This window comes from Vulpes lagopus, chromosome 1, assembly GCF_018345385.1.
Source record: "Vulpes lagopus strain Blue_001 chromosome 1, ASM1834538v1, whole genome shotgun sequence".
In the NCBI taxonomy this organism is placed as follows: domain Eukaryota; kingdom Metazoa; phylum Chordata; class Mammalia; order Carnivora; family Canidae; genus Vulpes; species Vulpes lagopus.
In genome coordinates this window covers 164,991,278-165,013,618 of record NC_054824.1, presented here as the reverse complement: position 1 = coordinate 165,013,618, position 22,341 = coordinate 164,991,278, and the positions used below count along the sequence as shown (strand labels likewise).

Below are 22,341 nucleotides of genomic sequence, written 5' to 3'. Positions count from 1 at the left end.
GGGCGAGGAGGTCAGGGATCGAAGACTCTACTTCTTTGAAGAATTCCCCCAGGAACCGCGTGCCATGCCAGGGTGCCACGCCAGGGTGCCAAGCCAGGGTGCGGCAAGCGGGCAGTGAGCGGCTCCCCTTGCCAGGAGAAAGGGAAAGAACAGGAGGAGGGGGTCCCAGGAAGGAGCCTTGTGAAAGGGTGACTTTTCAAGAAAATGCACTGTAGAGGTGACACCCTTAAAGACAGGTGAAGAAACAGTTTGCACTGGAAGGGTCAGAATTAGGTCCGAAACTGAAAACGTGCTGTGGGGCTTTGTGTTTTGCACAGAAGAGTGCTATGGAAATGCTCCCTGGTTGTGGTTTTGACTCTAGTGGTGCAGCCTGGCCTCCAGTTAGGGCTCTGCTGCCAGCAGGAGGCATCTGGGGAGGGGGCCAGGAGGTGGGTGGGAGTAGTGGAGAGGAAACTTTTCAGTGCATTTCTTTATTTAAAAAAGAAAAAATACATATTTGTATAATATTTCTATATAAAAGCCAAACCTCAGAACAGATAAATGGCCAGGGAGGCTACTGACAAAATATTTCATTGTGGTTCTACCATCCTGGACCCTCCCCAACTTGAGCTTTGGTCTGTTGATTTTACATACCCAGAGGAAGGGCAGAAAATTGTAAGTGGTACGGTATAGGTATAGGACTCACCGCTGAACTAAAAAATTAATCAGTGACAAGCTGCTGGGGTATTATAAATCCAGGAGTATCGCTTCTGTGGCATTTGTCTCAGGATGCTTTTTCTACAAATACTCCCATAATCCCAGATAATCCCAAAAAATATGTAGTAGCAAGATTTAAAAGAGTAATCTCGACTTGTCCTCTGGACAAGGACTTGTCTTAATGTCCTTCATTAGCACAAGGAATCCCCATTTTCTGTTCAGAAAGGTGCCACCCCCCTCCCCCCAGCTGTCTCTGTAACTGCTGGCTGTTGGTTGGGGATGCAGGGGTGGCAGTGACAGGGAGGTGGGGGTATGAGAGGAGAAAGGCAGGTGGGATGTGACTGGAGCCAACACCTAAGGACAACTTTTGGGCTGGGTCTCTTGGATAAGTGTAGACTTGGGGAAAAGAAGCTTCCCGGGAGGCTGTGTCAGTTGAGCTAGGGTATGCCCAGATGTGGGTTATTCTAGGGCAAGCTGTACCTGTGCTCTGAAACACTTCCCTTGCTTAGGATATTCTCTTTTGTAATCCCAGTTGTGCTTCCTAGTGAGTCCCTGGCTAAAGTAAGGTGTGCTTCCGTAGCTAGGAGAGCAAGGGAGCAGCAGGTTCCCCCACGAGAGAGTTGCTGACAGTCCTGGCCAGGATGAGAACTGCAGGAGGAGGTGACTTCTGGGAGCAAGAATGTTGGAGGCAGGGACACCTGGGAGGCTCAGTGGCTGAGCATCTGCCTGCAGCTCAGGTTGTGATCCCGGGGTCCTGGGATTGAGTCCTGCATCAGGCTCCCTGCAGGGAGCCTGCTTCTCCCTCTACCTATGTCTCTGCCTCTCTCTAGGTGTCTCTCATGAAATAAATAAATTTAAAAAAGAAAAAAAAGAATGTTGGAGGCAGCTGGGATCGATGAGACCACCCAATCCTTCCTTTTCCTTTATACCTTTGATCTTGGCTTTTCCTAATTTTGTTCAATAGCCAAGATTCGGACCGTTCACTTACTTTCATTTTTTATAGCTGGGAAAAGCTTTTATAAGCTTCCTCTCATGGCCAAGAGAAACCACTGGGCCAGTCCACTCTGGTGTCTCCCTCACATCTATTGAAATGGCCAGGGCATCCCCAAACACAAGCCCCAGGCCCTGGAGCCAGGTCTCTCCCTTTTCTTCTGAGCTTCTCCTCCTCTAGCTCCTGCCTTGGATTCTTGGCTGCTTCCCTGTGACTTGGTTCAGTCCTCTTCCCTCACAGCTGACTTCAGGGTATAGGGCATGCCCAGTGGCTATGCATAGTTCAAAGCTGCTTCTGGATAGCTGGAGCAAATCTCAGGCTCCTGGCTAGGTAAAGGAGAGAAATGTTCAAATAATGCAGCTGACTCTGTGAATCACCTACAGGAGTTCTTTACTGGGGATCCCTACAGAGCACCCACTGAGCACTTTTATAGGTGCCTGCTTTTCATCCCCTTCGATGCAGAGGCTAAAACACAAAACCAATGTAAGTTCAGAAAGGGGATGTATCAGTGTCTCTGCATATATCACCCATAATGCTCTTCATACCTTGACAAACTGAGAGCAATTTTGCCCTCATGTGAGGGCACAGGAATGGCACAGGTTGTATGTCTCTTCTGTGGCATTTCAGGCTCAGTTCACAAAGCCTCTTAAAGTGGTGGTTGGGGATATTTTGGAGATAACTCCCTAAAAGGAGGGTCTGAAGTGACTGCAATGCAAGGAAATCCACCCCTTCTTGTTCCTATTTGGTTAAACATTGGGAGGCACGCTCAGACCTCTCTTTATTTCTCCCATAGTGGAAAAGGAAGCCAGCATTTTTTGAGTAACTGGTTCCATGCGATGTGCTAAACACATTTCACAAATATATCTAGGTAGTTTAATCCTTGAAACAGTTCTGTGAGATAGGTGTCTGTGATCTCATTTTACTGATGAGAGCTCCGAGAGTCACTGTAAGGTGAAATAACCCTGCCAGAAGTTCGAGTGCTAGGGAGTGGTGGACCTGGGGTTCTAACTCAGCTTGTCTGATGTCAAGGTCCATGCGTGGTTGACCCTTGAACTACAAGGGTTTGAACTGTGCAGGTCTGCTTCTATGAAGATTTCTTACAATATTGTACTATAGGTGTGTTTTCTCTTATAGTTTTCTTAACATTTTCTTGTCTCTGGCTTACTTAATTGTAAGAATATAGTATATAATACATAAAAAATATATGTATTAATTGACCGTCTATGCTATTGATAAGGCTTTTGGTCAATGGTTGGCTATTAGTGAAGTTTTAGGAAAGTCACACTTATTCATGGCATTTTGACTGTGGCAGGGGTAGGGGTTGGCTCTCCTAACCTCTGAGTTGTTCAAGGGTCAACTGTATTTTCCTTTGTGTTGTGCTTTTGTGTTGTGCTACCTCCCAGCTAAATCTCTATTTTTATAAAGTTTGAGAGAACACATGAGGAGCTACACATAAGAAGCTTTGAGAGTAGTGTATCAAAGTACACAACTTTGTGTCTTTGGAAGTCTTAGATTCTTAAATATGATGAAAAGAAAACAGAAGGCGATCGGCTAAGAAAATCTGGCAAATTCCGAATGTATTGCTCAGGAATCCTCAGAATTGGAAATTATAAGTAGGAACATGGATCTCAGCCTGTTAGAGAAGTATGAGACTATGGAGGCTGTTTTGCTGCAGGCAGCAAATTGGTTAATATGTATATGCACATTGATTGAGTGGCTTTCCAAAGAGAAGAGCCCTTGGAGTCATTAAAAAATAAAGGGTTATGATGACCACAATTTCAAAGAGGGCTATTAGTAAAGGAAATATGGATTTCTGATTGATTAAAACAGAGTTCAAAAAAGAACCCATGACTGCTCTACAAGTGTCTTGTGTGATGGGCAAAACCAGAAACATTAGTGTCTATTTTCTGCAGAGGGAGCTTTATCTCCTTCAATTCAAATCAACCCAACAGTCTCAGGATTTGGAAGCCTCTGTCCTTCTCCACATTTGAGCCTCAGCCATGGTCTGACATGGCTTTAGAAAGTCACATCCTTCCATAGGAAATACTAGTACCTCCCAGAGGCACTGGGGATAATCCATGACTTTGTTTTGTAAAGAAAGTGTGACTGGTGATTGACCTTTGAATTGTAACACTCCTCTCACAGTGCAGGAATTTACCTCCAATCAACCTACATTTGGATAGGTAAACATCAGTGCCTTTGATCTGAAGGGATCTAAACAAGGATGTCTTTTCCCTGTCTACTCTAAAAAGATACTTGGTCACCCAGCAGACTCTGATGGTCGATGGCACAGAAATAGAGAATGCAATGTCTTCTTTTCACAGTCTAACTCTTTGGGATAAGATGATTTTCCCATTTGACTACATTTTTCATGTTGTTTAACTCAGGGTAAAGAATAAATCAGAGCCATTCAAACACTTGGCTTAGAGGCTTGGAGTTTGGGGTTGTAAACAGAATGTGTACATAGCTTCCTTCTGGGAGAGAGAAAGGAGGAGTCACGGAATCTGAGAGGCCTGGAAGAGAATCTGTGGTAGGCAGCCTCTAGAAGACCTCCCAGTGATCCCTGCCTTCTGGTATTCTCGCCCATGTACTCCCTTCCCTTGGGTGTGGGCTGAATTCAGTGAGTCAGTTCTAAGGAACAGAATACAGCAGAGTGACGGGATGTCACGAAGACTCTGACTCCCATCTTGCTAGCTCCCTCTCTCACAGTTATGCTGAAGAAAGCCAGCCACCATGTTGTGAGCTGCCCTGTGGAGAGAATCATGTAGCAAGAAACTGAGGGAGGCCTCTAGCCAACATCTATTGAGGAACTGGGGCTCTTACTCCAACCAAGACTCTAATTCTAGGATTCAGAGGGCTGGATCCTGCTGACAACTACTTGAGCGAGCTAGAAAGCAGATCTCTCCATGTCAAATCCTGAGAGGACTGAAGCCTCAGAGAGACTGGATCACTGACTCACAGAATCTGTGAGATAATAGACATTTGTCGTTTTAAGCTTCGAAGGGTTGTTACGTCAACTTAGGTAACGAACAGTCCCTCCAGTCCAACCTCTGAATTCTTAGTGAGTTGTTGGAGACCTAGAGAGATCTAGTACTTTGCCTCAGCTCCCATAGCCTTGGACCAGACTGCAAGTCAGGCCCCGGAATTTCCAGACTGAGCTCTCCCCCATTCACGATGCCCTTCTGCAATTTGGCATTCTGGAAACTTGCCTGACATGGCCTTGTTTAAACCCCCTTTAAATGAGCCCAGACTTTTCCCTAAAAGGATATCTCCATGTCCAGCTGGCCAGGAAGAGGACAGAGCAGTCTGGAGAGCTGGTCTTAAAGCCAATCTGTTTCTTCCATGGCCCCCAGCAGGGCTCCCCACTTGCAGCCAATCCCCATTTCAGACACTGGGCTTTCTTGTCTACCCAGAAAACTTGAAAATGCCAAATCTCCCCAGATAATAAATTCTAGTATTTTATAGCCTTTCTCTCTCCTGCCACAATTCAGAGCTGTCTTGTCCTGCTAATTCTCGGTGGAAATAAGCACCAGTCTCTCTCCATGGCATTCTCCTCAAGTCACAGATTCATGTTCTGTGCTGCCTTTCACCCTAGGCCTTCTGAGAAGAGGAAATGAGGCAGCTCTGGGGGGTGGGGCAGGGCAGGACAGTCCCAGCAGAGTGGCCTTCAGTGCCTGGACAGAGCACAGAGAGGATGGGCTGGGGTGAGGCTGGGTGAAGCCAGGGGCAGAGGCTGAGGCTGGGCTGGGCTGGGCGAGTCTGGGCCAAGCAGAGGAGGAGACCAACAGGGAGTCTTTGTTGGGTAGGAGGCAGGCTGGTGTCGTGTGCTGGGTGGTGCACTGCAGATAGGAGCCCTGGTGTCAGGGTCAAAACCAGACTGAGGGGCAGGTCAGATCCTGGCACAAAATAGACAAAGCCAAGCAGTGGATCAGGAACGCAGGCCTCAGACACAGGTAGCAGCATCAAGTAGACCTTAATGGCACCTGATACTAGGCCTTGCTTCTAAAACAGCTATGTGCCCAGGCAGTCTGTTTGCTTCTAGTTACACCTGGAAGCAACCCTGGGGCATGGATGTTTTTCATTTTCAGCGCCTTTCCACCTCATATCAAGTGCCCTCACACCAGTGGAAGGAGGAAGCAGAGTCAAGGCTGTTAGCCTTTCATGCTCCAGGAACTGGCTCCCCAGTGGCCCTGGAGGTGAGGATGGGTGTTGGGCAGGGGTGGTGGTGGGTTGTGGTATGGTGGGTTATCTGTTTTCCAAGTTTCCTGGCATATCTGTGTCTGATAATGATAGGAAGAGAGGGAGGTCTCCTCAAGTGTTTGGCTGCTTCAGGATTTGGGGAGCAGTTGTTGGTGGGGTCAAGAGGACAGCTGTTCTTAAAGACTCCAGACAGATCCACAGCAATCTTTGACTTTGGAAAGGTTGGCAAGCAAGTGATCAGCTACCTCTTCCTGCCACCTGGTGGATGCTCCAGCTAATTTGTAGACTATTTCTAAGCCTCTGGTTACTGAAATGACCTTGGTATGGAATGGAGCCGGGGTCACAAAAAGGCAGCCCAGTAGATCCTGCCCTCAGATAAACTTTATTTGATCCAACCCAGCATTTAAAAATTTAAAAAGAAAAGAAAATTGGATCCACTTAAAAATCAGGATTCTTCACTCCAATCCATTGGCATACTTCATTCCCTTATGATATTATGGCAGTGAGGCAGGCAGCCTCCTTTATTTTTTTTTTTTTCCTAAAGATTTTATTTATTTGAGAGAGAGCATGCACAAGTGAGGGTGAGCGGTGGGGGAGGAGGGGCAGAGGGAGAGGGAGTGGATTCCCTGCTGAGCAGGGAACCCAACATGGGACTCCATTCTAGGACCCTGGGATCATGACCTGAGCCAGAGGCATATGCTCAACTGACTGAGGCACCCAGGAGTCCCTGGGCAGCCTCCTTCAGATGGAGCAGACACTCCTTCCAGGTCTAGGCTTCCAAGGTACTCCCTCCCATGACACAAGCACACGCACTTGAACCCTGCCTCTTTTACTCATCTACCTTATTTTCCCAGCCCCTATGGCTATCGAAGATTTTACTCCACAAAACTGAAGGATCAAGTTGGCCCACCAGAGGATACAGACATCATAATAAAAAGATCAAAATTCCTACACTTCAAATGCATTTTGATACCTGGGAAAGGATTTTCCTAATCTCCCTAATTACATGTCTGCTCCATTGTATTCTTTCTTCTGTGTTGCACTTCAAGAGCTCTCATAATAGAAATTGTCTGCAAGAGCCAACTGCACTTATATAATTAGCATAATATTGGTCAAGATAAATTAGCTTTGCACAAACATCACATGAACAGAGGGAATCAGTTCTCATTAACTGAAAGAGGTCATACAGTGTAGATTATATATGCAGAGATGCTAGTTTGGTCAAAAGTAATCTGCTCTGATTAAAATAGAAGTAAAGTAGCTGAATTACAATAACAGAGCAGCTGCTAAACTCACTATTGATTTCGTCAGGAGACAAAGAAGTGATGATCCTCCTTGGGTCTCATCCAAGAAGAGACAGAGTAATTTTTCCATCCAACGTCAAGTTATTAGCTATTCAAATGAATATTCCTAGTTAAACTCAGTAGATAAATTGGATTATTTCCTTCTGCTCCATGTTGTGTTTTAACGGGCACCTTATAGGATTGCACTTGACGAGCATTGCACACACAGATAAATAAATCCCCACACACAGATGTTCAATGTAGACTAATTTAGTTTTACAACATGCTTCTTGAGGGGTGCTTGGGTGGCTCCGTCTGTTAAGCGTCTGCCTTCGGCTCAGGTCATGATACCAGGGTTCTAGGACTGAGCCCCATGAAGGGCTCTTTGCTCTATAGAGAGTCGGCCTCTTCCTCTCCCTCTACCCCTCTGCCCCACTCATGCATGTTTTCTATCTCTAATAAATAAATAAAATCTTTAAAAAACGTGCTTCTTGGGATCCCTGGGTGGCGCAGCGGTTTAGCGCCTGTCTTTGGCCCAGGGCGCGATCCTGGAGACCCGGGATCGAATCCCCCGTCAGGCTCCCGGTGCATGGAGCCTGCTTCTCCCTCTGCCTGTGTCTCTGCCTCTCTCTCTCTCTCTGTAACTATCATAAATAAATAAATAAATAAATAAATAAATAAATAAATAAATAAAAACGTGCTTCTTGAAAAAGTCACTTGGAACCTGTGAATTCTAGTTTCTAGTTTGGTTTCATTGCTATTTTGCTCTCTAATATGGAGCATGTAATGTCCTTTCTGGGCTCCCAGTTCCCAAGTCTTTCACTCCCTGGGAATCATGGACATAAGTGCTTGAGCCCTAGGTCTGGAACAAAGGCCTTTTTAAAAATTAAGTCTGAGGCCCAGGGAGATTGGTGGTGAGAGTATGTGGCCTGCAAGTCTCTGAAAATACTGAGCAGTTAGGCTCACATCTGTTGTGGATGTCACAAGGGGTTGTGGTTTGTAGAGGATCCCATGAGGAAAGGTAGTTAACTTTAAAAAGTAGATGAATTTTTAAAAAAACAACCACATGTATTGAAGCATAAGAAAAGAAAATAGATCAATGCAGTGTTTCTAATTAGAATGAGGAACTAATTTTAAAAAGGATTTAACCTTGAACTTACAATTTATTTCATCACTCAAACATATATCCTGCGGCTGGTTCTATGGGTGCCAGCAAAATGACTGTCCCCCAGCAAAAGCATCAAGTCCATGTGCACTTGCTGGGATGATGCCCTGCGTTAATTTAGTCAAAAGGCAAGGAGTCTACTGCAATGCAGGCTGCCTAATAAATACTGATTACCGAACAGTGTCTCACTCTCAATTTGAAGTTTTTTGTTTTTTCTTTTTCTTTTTTTGTTCTGGTGGCTCTCCTGCCTGCCTACCACAGGGACCAAGATCTTAGTCAAGAGGCTTTCCAAACCGTGTGTGTGTGTGTGTGTGTGTGTGTGTGTGTGTGTAATGGACAAGCACAATGAAAACAAAGCAGATATATGTACATGAAGACCGCCAAAGCCACGGTACATCAAACTCATCCCGCTGGTTGTGCAATAATTTCCTCTCTAATCTCACCCCAAGCATCTGGGTTTTTTTTCTTTTGTTTTTTAATGTGACGTATATTTAAGTGATTTTTTTTTTCTTTGATTCTCCTCCAGAAGAGTCACTGGATACCTGCGCTGTGGGATGTGGGAGACCTTAGAATCCTCCCACTCATCCCTGCAAGTCCTCTTATTTTTCTTCATTCCTAGGATGAACATTTACCTCCAACTGCGCCAAAGTTGCAATGCTCAGTTCTTTACTGTTTTCTTTTCAATAATTCAGGCTTGGTGAGATGTGCAGTTTTTTTAAAAAGAAAAGAAAAATCCCCTCCAAGTAAACAAGGGGAAGAGTGTTTTTTTTGTTGTTTGTTTTTTTTTTTAAACAGACTTGCTAGTGGAGACACTAGCTGGTGAGGTCGGGGAGTCCTGAGAAGCTGAGGGGCTCCCAGGACCACCATCCAGCGTCCTTCAGCCCCCCTTGCCCCTGGGAGCAAATGCCCAGCAAAAAGGGATATTTCCTCCTCCTCTTCCTCCTTTCCTTCTGAAAACAACCTTTTCCTGACCACGGGCTCAGAGAGGGTGGGACACATTTTCTCTCTTCTGGTTAGAAAAACAAACATGCACCACACTTCCAGCTTCTCCTTTGTGCTTCTGGATCTCGCTCAGGAGAGGAAGAAGCTGCTGTTCCCAACGTCCTTGATCATCAGCCTCACATCTCAGCTTCGTTCAGTTTCCAGGATACCCACCCCACCGCCAGGCTGGGTGGGGAGCCCCACCCCCTCTTCCAAGCATGCAATCTTGAATATTGCTGAGCCCCCAGGACTTGCTCTTTATCACTCTAGGGGCATTTTCTTTGAATGCAATCCAGTCTCTCAGATTCCCACGTTCCAAGAGGCTGCTCTCTGTCCGATGGAACATTCTGTTGCTGTGCACTGTGAACCAGTCTTATTTTGTTCTTTTCATTAGGGAATGTTTCCATCAGGGGCCTGTGAGTTGAAAAGGCTCAGTGCTCAGAATGAGGATGGCTTTGTCTCCCCTAGCTTCGTGACCTCTGCCAGGAGTGCTTTCGGGGCTCCAGACAGGACATAACAGAGAAAAGTGCTCAGAGCCCTGTTGATGAAATTTTGAGAGTTGCGGAGAAACCGCTAGCCAGGCTGCCTGGATATATTAAAATGTCATCTCTACATTTTGGACATGACTAGCTTGTTTAGTTCGTGCTAGAGAGCAAAATAGAGTTTGTTCTCAAGGGAGAGAAGCAGACGGAGAAAACAGGCATATGAACAGCTGACAATGTTCCAGCCACTTTGTCACAAAGAACTGAATCTCCATTATTAGAGCCAAAAATCATCAGCCAATTCGAGTCCCCTGGGAATGATGCGAGGCTGGAGCAGAAGTGGCCAAAGCCCCCTCCACATGGAGGCAAAAAGCAAAATGCTATTCTTTTAAGTCAGGTTCTTAGGAAGGGAAGCAGAGCTTCTTAACACTTATTATAAATTATGTGCCAGGCACTGGGCTGGGTGCTTTTATGCATGCTATTTAATTATTAAGCCACTTGGAAAATAGGTATTAATACTACTGTGTGTCTATAAATTTGGTTTATGTTTATCTACATTCATATCAGTTGCTTCCTTAGTTGGCCAGGTAAGCTGTTCAAACATCACCTTTGACAAGCTCCTTCCTGAGCCCTTAGCCCATAACCACAACGCCTACCATCCTCTGCCTCATTTCTATGGCTCCTCTGATGCTGTTACCTTCTGGGTGAATTCCTCCCAATTCCAATTTATTAATTCTCTCTTCAACTACATTTAGTTTAGAAACTATCCTCTTGAGTTTTTGAAAACATTTCAATGGTTATACTTTACTTCATAATTTCTAATTTTATGTCCACCTGTGTTTATTTCATTTGTCTGTCTTAATGGCATAAACAAATATCATTGGCATAGATATTTTGTCGGGATGTGATGCCTTCAATGATCTCTTCAAGGATTCCAGATGAAAGTATTTTTAAGTCTTTTTCACAATTTTTAAATTATTTCTTTCTGGAAAAAAACTCAAACCAATTATTGACTTTATTGGCTCTTTCTGGTGTTTGATCTCTTGGTGGATTTTTTTTTTATTATTGATTTATGATAGTCACACACACACAGAGAGAGAGAGAGAGAGAGAGAGGCAGAGACATAGGCAGGGGGAGAAGCAGGCTCCATGCACCGGGAGCCCAATGTGGGATTTGATCCCAGGTCTCCAGGATCGCCCTGGGCCAAAGGCAGGCGCCAAACCGCTGTGCCACCCAGGGATCCCTCTTGGTGGATTTTAAAGTTGGGTTTACAGAATCATTATACATAGGAATCTTTTACCCTTGCCTGTTTTTCTCTGTATATTCCTTCTTGTGGGGTTTATGTTTGAGCCTGAGCTAAGCTACACCTTAGGCAGTGGTATGTAGCACGTCCTCCAGCTTCCTTTCACAAGCCAGGGAAGCCCTGCCCCAGCTTCCGGTTGTGAGCTCTGAACACGACTCTGGCTCCTGTGCCTCCCACAGAGCACCTTTCCTTTCTGGTGTGCTTTTATCTGCAGAAGCCAAACTCATGGCTCCTACTACCTATTTCCAGATCCAGAACCTGGCAGGCCCTCAGATCAGCCCCTATTCTTTGCTACCCATTTTGATTCTGTTCTAGGACTGTGGTGATTATATATATATATATAATTTTTGAGTGTGGCTATGACTTTTTAAAAATTTTTATTTATTTATTTTAGAGAGAGAGCATGTGCATATGAGTGGGAGAGGCAAAGGGAAAGGGAGAGAGAGAGTCTCAAGCAGACTCCTCACTGAGTGCAGAATCTGACTTGGGGCTTGATTTCACAACTCTGAAATCATGACCTGAGCTAAAACCAAAAATTGGACACTTAACCAGGCACCCCAAGTGTGGCTTTGACTTTTAAAATTCTTTTTTATATGTTCTCTATCATCACTATGTGTTGGATCAGAGAGAGCTTTATAGCATTCATTTACAGTGCCATTGAATCTGGTGAACAGGAACTGGAATTGGGAAACGTATGTTTGGTAGGACAGAAGTGGGAGGTCAAAACTGGGCAATTATGTACAGGTTGGAAGAGTAGAGAACCTGAAGAAATGATGAGTTCAAGTACTGCTGGTAAGTTACCGTGCAGGAACCCTAGTTATTAAGATGAAAAGAAAAGCCATCAAATTTCAAGTTGAGCTTCATGGCCCTGACTTCACAGGTCCTCCCTCCCTCTCCTTCCTTCTTCTTAAACCCTCTCTCCCTCACTCCCCCTCACATTGGTGATAATCCCTATGGTGACCAACCATTTTAGTTTGCCTAGGATGGTTTTGGTTTTAGCACTGAAAGTCCTGTTTACTAGGAAAGCCTCAGTCCTGGGAATCTGGGATAGTGGGACACCTTAACTTCCTAAATTCACCTTGTGAGTGCTAATAGAAGACCCCTAATACCAAAATTAACATTACTAAGGGGTAAGCTTGAGAGACAATAATGGGAAGGGGAAGAAATAGGAGGAGGCCCTGGGCCTCTGTAGTCTTTGCTGTGTAGAAGAAGCAATAACCCAAGAAGGACTTTTTACTCTGAATTCAGCAGAAATACAGACTCAAAAGGGACTTTGAAGGACGCGATCCTCAGAATTTACTTGCTTGGAGAAAGTTGGACCATCAATATAAATGGTATTTATAATTCCTTATATATTGGGTTCAGAAATTACTTGCTTTTGGAAAGGAAGGTTGTATATACATTATTTGATTTGATTTCTCTCTGGTCTTTGTGAGTTCAATAAGCTATCAATGATAGCATTAAAAATGATAATGCTATCATTTTTTAAGTATGTTGAACTAGATAGTATCAGTTCCACTGATTCCATATTTTTTTTTCTCAGTGATCAAAACCATACATCATTTCATGCTTGCTTCTGCAGCACATCTACAAAAGTTAGAATGATCCAGAGATGATTAGCCTGGTTGCTGCACAAGGATGACATGCAAATTTGTGAAAACCGTATGTCATTTCACCATTTTCAAAGTACTTTTATCTTAGAAAAGTACTGGTCAGTTCTACAACCACCATCACTACAACTAAAAATAATGCTGCCAAGGTTGTCCTTAGCTATCAGCAGTCACTGCTAACAGAACACTAATTTTATTTGGATGGTGATGGAGGTTAGTGGTGTGTAGCAGCAATATACCTTGACTCAGGGAATGAGTTAGGATTGATAAATTCCATCTAGTCATGGCTATATGACTTTTCTTTGTAAACTGCTCATCGTTCCTCCACCTTTACAACTAGGAGTAAAATGTTACCAGCTGGGACCAATGAGATATAAAATGAAAGTCAGCTGGGAGTTTTCCAGGAAATGTTTGCTTTTCTAATAAAAGGGACAGACTTGAAGAAAAGCATGCTGTCATCCCCTTCTCCTCCTTCGCATCTGGAATGTGGATGTGATGCCTGGAACTAAGGCAGCCACATCAAGTCCATGAAGCAATACACATGATGATGAAAAGCAATATGCCTATTAAGTCATATTTGAAGGAGAGCAAGAGCTTGAAGCCTTGATGACCTGGTCAGACCTTCCCCAAGACTGTACCTCTGGAGTTCTTGTTTAATAAAAACAAGTCCTTACCATTTAGGCACCTGTTGGTGCGTGGCCCTTTACTTGCAACTAAAAATCAATTTCATGCTGAAGAACAAGGTAAATAATCCATAATGATGATACACGGAAATGGGAATCTATGTTAGCAGACCTGTCATGGTTTTTGGTGGTGTTTTTTTTTTAAAAGATTTTATTTATTTATTCATGAGAGACACACAGAGAGAGGCAGAGACATAGGCAGAGGGAAAAGTAGGCTACCTGTGAGAAGCCTGATGTAGGACTTGATCCCAGGACCCCAGGATTATGACCTGAGCCAAAGGCAGATGCTCAACCATTGAGCCACATAGGTGCCCCTTGTGGGTTTTGACATTCCAAAGCTCTTTATTCTAAATAGGAAAGGAGAAACACACTTTTTGTTACCCCTCGGTGCTCAATGATTATTCAGTTTCAGTATAAACAAAATGTTCTATAATGTGCTCTCTCTGCAGTGCCTATTTGGGGATGAGACATAATTCTATATGATGCCATACTAAAATCCTTTTGTGCATCTTAGAAATAGAACATCATCTGTGCTATATTGTCTTAGGGCAAAAGGATATAGACTGGGAACCACCAGAACTTCCAGGGCAATATTTTGCTGGGGGATTGGATTAAATCCACCACAAGAATAAGACAACTGCTTATAGTGGGCTGGGAGGTGGACTCACAAAACCACTGCCATCTACAGAACTAAGAGTCAGCCAGTGCTCAAGTGGACAATGAGCCCAATCCAAGGCTTCCAAATAGCTTCTCTGTTGGCAGGAGGATAGATCCTACCTTGATCAAGGATAGGTAAAAGGGTAAAGAAGGACTTCTGTGGGGAAATGCTATAGAACAAGGTAAAGGGAACATCATCCCAAAAGCTTAGAGAAAGGACATGCGTCTGAAAATGATTTACTGCAAGACCCAGAAGATTTGGGGCAATGTATGGTATCCTGATTATACAGAGAAAAGGCAGAAAGGAAGCAAAAACAACACAATAGAAACCCAAAGAAACGAATATGATAAGAATGAACCATGAGATTTTTGAGCACCCTTAACTTCTGAGTTCCTACTGTGGACCAGCACTCAGGGGCTCAGTGATGGCTAAAGTATAGCCCTTAACCACCAGGTGCTCGTGGTGCCATGATCCCATTCCATCACAGTAACTTATTCCGAATTGAATTGTAATAATAAGCTATGATACCATGAAGTCCTACAGTGTATTAAAGCATTTATTTTCTAGACACACTCTATTTTGGAAAGATTAAATTGCCATCTCCTAAGTAAGTAAATGAAGCAGGGAATGCGCAGAGGACTGGGAACCACTGAATGTTTCATTGAGCTCTGGTTGTTTTATGCAAGACGCTCTAAGAAAATGCATCATTCTTTAGACGATCTAGTTCTCCTTGCTTATGTGGAAGTGATGGAAGGTCCTCCGGAAGAGAGGTAGTGACAGCAACACAAGCTACTTCTTCTGTGCAGCCAGCATGAAGCCCCTGGGTTGAGCCATAAGCTCTTTGAAGACTCTGAGGAATCTTCCCACCAGCACAGGGACATGTCGGGCAAGTTCACTCATTGTTTCTGAGACTGATAATGCTCAGTCCAATCCTGGCCACTTCTCTACTTCCAGCCTTCCCCTGCCCTTCTCTGAGGACAGAAATTAAGCCACACACTCAGAATGTCCTATCCTGTCCCCCTGACCTCCAAGGAAATATCAGTTCATAGCAGAAGGGTGTAGGGGGAAGGGGACAATCATTTCTCAACCTATTATTTAAGCTCTTCTGGTAGAATCTTGCCCCTGGGCACACTGATGGGCCAAAGGATGGAAATGGGCCACAAGCTGGGACAATGATAGAGCAGCACCATGCCCTGGGCACAGCAACTGGGAAGGGAAGGGCATGTGATCCACTGGGACCCATTGTAGCATATTTTTGGAATTCATGATCTAGGGACCACAGAGCACAGTGCTCATTTTCTCTCTGTGGTGGAGACTAGCAGCTCTGAACTCATCAAGACGGCATTTCCTGCCATGTGGAGGGAGCTGGCTTGCAGTAGGAGGAATGATACCGCTCACAGAGGTACAGTATGACAGATCCGTTTCTAGCTGTTCCTGAGCTACACTCACATCTTGACCATCCTACAGCCATATTAGCCTTCCAAACACATTTTCCCTTGACTGAGTTTAACGTGGGTTTGGCATTTATAACCAAAAACAAAACAAAACAAAACAAACCCTAACGCTGTGTGTTTTGGTTTTTCCAAAAGAATTTTTTTCCCGATTATAAGAGTGATACTCATAAAAATTCAAATATTGGAAAATATTATATGTAAAATAAGAAACTACTGTAATTCCACCATCCAGACATAATCATTGTCTTTTAATATTCTTCTGGGCATTTCTTTCTTTTGAAGTACAGATAAATAGATAGTTTTATAGGAGTACAATTTTATAACATACCATTTTACCTAAAAAAATGTTTTGGATATTTTTATGGAACAATACTTCTAAAATCTACATTTTGAAAATAACTGCCTAGAATTTTATATTGAACTACTTTAATGTACCCAGTCCCCTTTGTTGAACATTTAGGCTATTCATTTGTGTCCTAAAGAACACAACAATGAACGTACTTGTATGTACATTTTGGAGCACTTGCTATAGTTCTCACTTCTTAAATTCTAATATTCTTATTTGTTTTGGCAACTTTTCCTGTAGCCTACCAATGTCATGTATGCCCTTTTGGTTCACTCCTTATTTATTCATTCATTCTCTCAACAAACATACTGAGAGTACGTTATGTATGCTGCTGTACTAGATTTGGGGAAAACAAACAAGGGTAAATTTTGGTTTCATCTTTAAGGAGGAAGGGGAAACTAGAAACTTTCTATTGAAAGCTGACTCTGCTAAGCACTGTACAGGTTTATTTGACTTAGTTTTTATTTAAAAAAGAGGGCAGTCTGGGTGGCTCAGTGGTTTGGCACCGCCTTCAGCCCAGGGCGTGATCCTGGAGACCTGGGATCGAGTAACCGCGTCGGGCTCCCTGCATGGAGCCTGATTCTCCCTCTGCCTGTGTCTCTGCCTCTCTCCCTGTCTATGTCTCTCATGAATAAATAAATAAAATCTTAAAAAAAATTTTTTTTAAATAAAAAATAAATAAAAAAGAAACACCAGGTGTCCCTGGGTGGCTCAACAGTTGGGTGTCTGCCTCTGGCTCAGGGTGTGATCCTGGTCCCAGGATCCAGTCCCGAATCGGGCTCCCTGCGAGGAGCCTGCTTCTCCCTCTGCCTGTGTCTCTGCCTCTGTCTCTGTGTCTCATGAATAAATAAATAAAATCTTTTAAAAAAACCCACCAGCCCTGTGCAGGGTTATTATCTTTTTATATAAGTGAAGAAAGGAAGATCAGAGAGGTTGAGTAGCTTATCTGAGATCACACAGCACTTAAGTGCAGACCTATATCAAGGTCTGACTTCTATCACATGTAGTTTAAAGAAAGAGGTGTGACAGCAAATGACAAAATCTGAGCAAAAGAATGCATTTAGGTCCATCAACCACAATAATCAGCAGAGGTTGACCTTAGACAAATCTTTTATCTGTAGCAAGCTGCTTTGTAATAGTCCAGGTTAAATCACTTGCCTGACTCCACACAGCTCTAGGGGGCCCTTGGTGAGCCAGAATATTTGCCAGCTGGGAAGTTGGGGGAGAGAAAGAGGCTGTTTCTAAGCAGCTCCGTTGGGACAGGCTAAACCTAGCAGGTGTAATGCCAGGGCTCCTGGGAAGATCAGAACAGCAGTCAGAGAGGAGGCAGAGCCATTTGAAAGAAGAGCTCAGAAGAAAGGGACAAAATGTTGGGAGGCCTCAGGACTCAGGCTGGTGGAGGCGACACCCTGAGTGGCCTCACACTTGGTGTAGGTGATGCCCCAGCATAAGCCAACCCTTGGGATAAGCATGCATGTCACTGGAGCCTGGGCATGGAGGAGCCTGGAAGTATTGCTTGCCAGGCACAGGGCTGTAACAGCTGATTAAACTTGTGCAGTTTGTGACTTCATGGCTGCTGAAGGCTTTAGATTTGTTCGGATGAGATCCACAAAGCTGGTGCTATGATGTCCAGCCAGGAAATACTTGACAAGCCTCAGCTCTTTCTTTCCCTAGGGGAAGACCCAAAGTGCAAAGCACGTGCATTCGGGGAATCTAGTATCTTCCACACTTCCTTTCCTTGTACACGTTCCAAGGGGCCTCCTTGTCCTGTGGCTGAACCCCCCCCCTGGAGGCATCACGGCAGAGCGCATGACTTTTCAACCCATTTTATTTATTTTTTACAAAAATGTATTTATTTTAAGAGAGAGCAGAGGGGAGAATCTCAAGCAGACTCCTTACTGAGCATGGAGCCCAATGTGTGGCTTGATCTCAGGACCCTGAGATCACAACCTGAGCCTAATCAAGAGTCTAGCACTTAAATGACCGAGTCACCCAGGTGCCTCTTCAACCTCTTTAAAATCTTGAATGGAACACCAATAGATAAAGCAAATGAAATTGGAGCTGCTCCCATCTGAGTAGGAGTCAGGGGTGCCAGGGTCCCCTTCCTCTCCCGGGATGTTCTGTTGCAGTTTAGAAGCCACTGGCCTTGCTGGAAGAGTTCCAGATTTGAAGTTAGAGCACCCAGGTTCTAATCTAGGCTCTGCCACTTAGAAGGAGTGTGGCTTTTGAGAAGTCACACAATCTTTTAGATTCCATGGTTTTTACTTGTGAAATGGAGAAACTCGTTCTTGTTTCCTTCAGAGGTTGATGTGAGCAATAGGTGCAACCAGGTGGGTAAAAGCAGCTGTGAAAAGCCATAAAAATGCAAAATGTTCCTTTCCTTAGCTTTTCCACATTTGCACAGCCCCAGGATGTTTCCATGTCTTTGGGCTAGGGGACAAAGCTCACCACTTGGAAACCAAACAGTGTGATTTACTTACTTTTATGGTTTCTAAAGAGAAATGATCATTTTGAAGGTACATTTCTTTGGGTTTTTCTCCCCTCCATGTTTTATTCCTGGATACCCCCTCTCCTTTTCTCTGATAAACCCACCCACTTCTGTGTCTCAGCCCCACACCCCCCCTTCCCCAGAGACCCAAAACTGTTGCCCTCAGGCACACAGTATCTTCTGTAACAGGTCCTCTATGCATGCCAGCTCATTTTGTCACTTAGATTTATGACACTCTAGGAAATCCATTTTAGCAGGGAACACCAAGGTCATTTCCTCTATTTCTCTAAGTACACCCCAGCTTCATACAAAATAAAGATACCAAATGTCTTCTCAGAGTTCTATCAGAGAAACCATGATTTCTGGTGGTTCTCCTGTTGCTGGGGATGTTACGTCACAGCACTATATGCAGTAGTGATAACACATCCACCCCGGGCCCTCCTACCCACAAAGCCAGAAGATCGTAGGGGAACAGCAGTTTATCAATGGGGTTCACCAGAGAGGACCATGTCAATTTCTCAAAGTCATGGTTGGCTTAAATATTGGGCTTGATTTGGGGCATGGAACAAAGAATTATGTTCTCAGCAGCTCCCCAGCTGCCTATACAGTTAGGGCTTTCCCTCTACTGCCTGACACACAGGGTGGGTTTTGAAATGGACTAAGGTGAGTTATAGTTCCATGTTCCCTGATAGTCTCCAGATGTATACCAAAGGTATATGCTGTGGGTGTTATACTAAATTGGATCAACTTTGTTTTCTGGGTAGGAAGTCAGCCAGTGTTGCTGTGGCTTATACTCGTCGAATGGTTTCAGGACCATGGCAGCAATGGTCACCTCTTTAGAGTGAGTTGACTCTCCTGATGGGCCAGAGGTTTGGATGACCCATTACAGGCAGGGTAGAAATTGGATTTCAAGTGGGAGCAATAATTCTGCCCCACATCCCATAGACTAATAGAGCTTAATAGAACTATTGCTTATGCAGAAGAGATTTCTCTCTTCCTTGTGTACCTGTTTTGACATTCTACCTGTGTGTAGCTCACTTGACTTTAAGTGGAGCCACAGAGATTCTTTCTGGAACTTCACAGCCTGTCTTTACATTTTCTTTGAATGACTTAGTCCAGAGGAAGAATAAATAAGGTGGAAGGGGATAAGTCACTGGCAGAGAATTCTAGCCCTGAGATTCCTGGCAGCAAGATCTACTCTTCTTGCCAGCGGGGTACTTGGGGCTTTCAGGATTTGGCCTCTTACCACCAGTCAGATCTGTTCCTTGATGCTCCTCTAAAATGTGGTAATCCCTTGAGGCCAGACTTCAGGACTTTGGCCAGAGCATGACATAGGAGAGATATTTCTCTGCCTCCTCCACTCACTCCCCTCCTGCAACGCATCCCTGCATCTTTCCTCAAAACCAGCGGGACACCACACACGCTCCTTGTGGCTATGACCCTAGTCAGTTGTCTTCAAGGCAGAGCTTCCTGTCTTTCAGCCTGGTCATATGCATGACACCACCTGGTGCGTCAGTCCCAGGTGGGGTGGGGGTGAGAGGGTTACCCTGAGCCCTGGGCTCGCCAGCTTTCAAGCTGAAGACTAGAGAATTCATAGGTGAATGGGTGTGCAATGTGTTTCGTGCCTACACCCAACATTTAACTCTGATCCCTGGCTTCATATCAGAAAAGAACCAGAGAGTATAAGGGATAATTGAAATCTCATTTGGTTAATTGGTTTTAACTTCCTTCCCTACCAGACCTTTTACCAGAGCTATTAATTTCCTCATTTTTCTCCTTTCATTTTCTCTGTCCAACCTCTTTTTAGGGAGCTAATCCACCATGACAAGAACAAAAAAGCCTGGCAGTCAGGGGAAGGAGAAACAGGGAGCTCAGTCATCTGCAGACTAGGCTGTGGGCTGCTGCAGCGGTCAGACCCCATCTCATAGGGCCAGTCGGTTCTCACCATCCCACCCCCATGACACCCCAAAACTCAGTCCTCCGTGAGGCTGTGTCCCTCCCTGGGCCCACTCAAAGGCCAGAGACACTCCTGGGGTTGGAAGAGAGGTGGGAGCTGACTGCTGCCAAGCAAACATGGAGTCCCAAGTGAGAATCTAGGGTGTTCTCAGCCTCAGAACAGGCCAGCCAGCTCTGAGACATGCAAACCGCCACAGGTGCAGGATGTAAACCAGAAGTGGCCGGGTAAGGCTGATGAGGCCACAGGCTATGTGCTTTGCATATGCCCCTAGCAGGCTAAAGTTAGGTTCTGGCTCAGGGGAAGGGCCACATTTAGCTAGTCTCGCTGCTGAGCTGGGGACCCATCCCTGCTCTGGTCAAGGGCACAGTCTGGCTGGCCCTTTCAGAGTCACAGGCTGGGCTCCAGGTCACTACTGTGCTGCGGTAGAGGAAGGGAAAACTCAGAACTGCCCCTTTCCTTCCCCACAAGCAAGTCTGAACATCATAGATGTAAAATCAGTGAAAATGGACCAGTCAAGTCCTATCTAATCCTCTTGATGCTACCAAGTCTGTCTCCCTCTTTGTTGCCCTCCCCCTCTCCCAGACCTAAAACATCACCAGATCCCATGAGAGAGCTCCCCGCCCATCTCCCCCACCCCCACTCCTGCTTAGGGACCCATCTCCACTAACCTGTCTCCTACAATAGTACTTGCCATGTTCAGTACCCTTCTGACCTCTGACCCCACAATGGGTCTTCCTTTCTGTAGTCCAGCCTCACCCCCTTACAGCTAATGCCCAGCTTCTCTTGCTGTCGGTTTGCTTTCTTTTTCTTTTCTTTAAAGGTTTTATTTATTTATTTTTTTGAGATGGAGGGAGATAGAGAGGTGCAGGGGGCGGAGATCACAGGTGGGGGGAGGGGTAGAGGGATAAGCAGACCCCCACTGAGCAGGGAGCCTGACATGAGACTCAATCCCTGGACCCTGAGATCATGACCTCAGCTGAAGGCAGACATTTCACAGACTAAGCCACCCAGTCACCCCAGTTTGCTTTCTTCTTTAGCTATGGTGTGTGTGCCTATTCCAGTGAGCCACCCTGAGCCACGTGGTTCCCCAGGTGTGCAGGCCCCAGGTACCTGAAAGAGCATCGACCAAAGAGCCTGCAGGGCCAGGAGCTTGGCAGGCTGTTGTATGCTGAACAGAGATGCCTGCACCCTCAGCATTTCAGTGCCCCCCCCAGCAGCTCCAGCCTCCCCTCAGCTGTGGGATCTGAGCTGACCTAAAGACCAGGCCAGGAAATAGGGGCTGTATTTGCCATATCCTAGAGGCACATGTGTTGTGCTAAAGACATGGTGCCCCACAGTGTCTTTGAAAGACTACACATTAGACAGAGGATATTTTTTTTTCTTTTTCAAAAGGGGTGAGGGAGGGGAAGGGGGGAGGTTTCAGGCAGGATGTGAGGTAGTCAGTCGGCTATCTTGTATCACTGGTTGTTAAGGATGGATAGACTTGCTCACAGAGGTCTCAGTGACCCCCCTGGAGTCAGTGTGGTGGAGAGGAGGCTAGATGGGGTAGAGATTGAGTTGTTGCTCAGAACCCCTGCCCCAACTGTACCTTAGGCAGTCTGCCCAGACCTGGTGAGGAAGAGCACATTCCCTTTTTTGGTCCTGGAGATTAAGGGCTGTTTTCCTATCAGGAGAAAGCTATAGATGTTAATGCTTCCAAAGCCAAGAGGCTGGGTATGATTGGAGTCTGGTCGTTGGATAACAGGTGAATAGGACGAGGGGCTGAAGAGGATGGCAGGCAATGTTTGGGAATCCATTATCTGTAATCCTACCTGGCCTGTTTCCTCATAGCTCATTGACAGTGTTGACCACTCACAGAGCAGGGCACAGTGCTGAGCGTGCTGGGTGGTATTCCAGTGACAACAAAAGACATGGAAGGCTCTATTCACAAGGACTTAAACATCTGATGGGGGAGAGGAGATAGGACCTAGGAACAAATATAATGATTACATGGAGACAGATAGAAAGGGATTAGACATTCCTCAGCAGCCATTATAGGCACATT

At 45.1% G+C, this 22,341-nt stretch overlaps 1 long non-coding RNA gene and 1 other non-coding gene across 4 annotated transcripts in view; one reads left to right on the top strand and one right to left on the bottom strand.

Annotated features, from left to right (window-relative positions):
- The window catches only part of LOC121498034, a 55,042-nt gene that overhangs the window by 18,191 nt on the left and 14,510 nt on the right, over positions 1-22,341 (bottom strand). For 2 of the 3 annotated variants that reach the window (XR_005989604.1, XR_005989601.1), the window contains one exon: positions 22,109-22,263. The exons of the other annotated variant lie outside the window; for it this stretch is intronic. This is a non-coding gene — a long non-coding RNA (uncharacterized LOC121498034). The remainder of the gene's footprint in view (positions 1-22,108; positions 22,264-22,341) is intronic. 3 annotated transcript variants of the gene reach the window in all.
- Positions 12,672-12,774, top strand: LOC121475030. Its single transcript, XR_005983601.1, has one exon. It is a non-coding gene; the product is annotated as a U6 spliceosomal RNA (small nuclear RNA).